Raw genomic sequence first — 1,253 nt, forward strand, 5'->3', positions numbered from 1 at the left:
AATGGGTGCCGGCGAAGCTCAAGCAGCGGTGGTGGAGAGCCGGCGGGCGGCGGCGCGGCCGGGTGCCTGCAGGCGCGGTCGGCGGGGATCCCGGCCCGGGCGGGCCGGATCTGGGTTCCACGGGCCCATGGTGGGATGAGAGAGAGGCATGGTGAGGAGGCGGCGCCGGATAGGCTGTGGGCGGTGGAGCGATGGCGTGGCACGACGGGGTTGGTCAGAGCGATGTGGCCGGCTGGACATGTCCGGCGGCGTGGTGGAGAAGGGCTAGGGTTTCACTCGCGAATTTCGGAGGGGGGCTATTTATAGATTCTGGGAGCTAGGAGAGTCCAAATGAGGTGCGGTTTTTGACCAGCGATCGTGATAGAACGGCCGAGAGGATGGAGGGGGTTTGGGTGAATCATTGGGCCACTTTGGAGGGGTGTTGGGCTGCAACACACATGAGGCCTTTACGGTTCCCCGGTGAACCGTTGGAGTATCAAACGAACTCCAAATGGCACGAAACTTGACAGGAAGTCTACCGATAGTATACCAAGGCCGCTTGGCAAATCTTGGTCCATTCCGAGAAGGTTTAACACCCGCTCACGAAAAGAGGCAAAAGGGGGCGCCGGAGGACATAGGAGTGTCGGATCGTGAAACGGACAACGGGGAAAATGCTCGGATGCATGAGACGAACACGTATGCAAATGAGATGCACATGATGACATGATATGAAATGCATGACACGCAAACAAATGACAAGGCAACAATAGTGAATAACTGGAAGACACCTGGCGCAACGGTCTCGGGGCATTACAACACTCCACCACTACGAGAGGATCTCGTCCCGAGATCTAGGATGGCACCGGGGAGGAACGGAAGAGGAAGAGAACAGGTAAAACTAAGTTGCTTCTTTGAAAAACGAGTGAAACCAAAGAACCTTGAAATGTTAAACAACTTCAAGAAAAGAATACAACGGAGATGAACAAAGTTGAAAGCACTCCGTTAGGAAAGAGGAACAAGGAAGAACAAATTCGAACAGCACTCCGGTTGCAAAGAGATGCAATACTTGATAAGGCGAAAAGAACTTGAGTAGAGGGCACAACACTCCGGATAACAGGATAAGCACAAAAAGAACACGATCCTCACAACTTGAGATGATGAGAGAAGAGAGAAACGTCACAATTCCTCCGTAAGAAGAAAGAATATAGATCATTGAAATGAAAGGATGGAGAAGTAAATGTCAACTTATGCCACAAGTGAGCTTGAAGATCACC

The sequence above is a fragment of the Triticum dicoccoides genome, chromosome 4A, assembly GCF_002162155.2.
Source record: "Triticum dicoccoides isolate Atlit2015 ecotype Zavitan chromosome 4A, WEW_v2.0, whole genome shotgun sequence".
Classification (NCBI taxonomy): Eukaryota; Viridiplantae; Streptophyta; class Magnoliopsida; order Poales; family Poaceae; genus Triticum; species Triticum dicoccoides.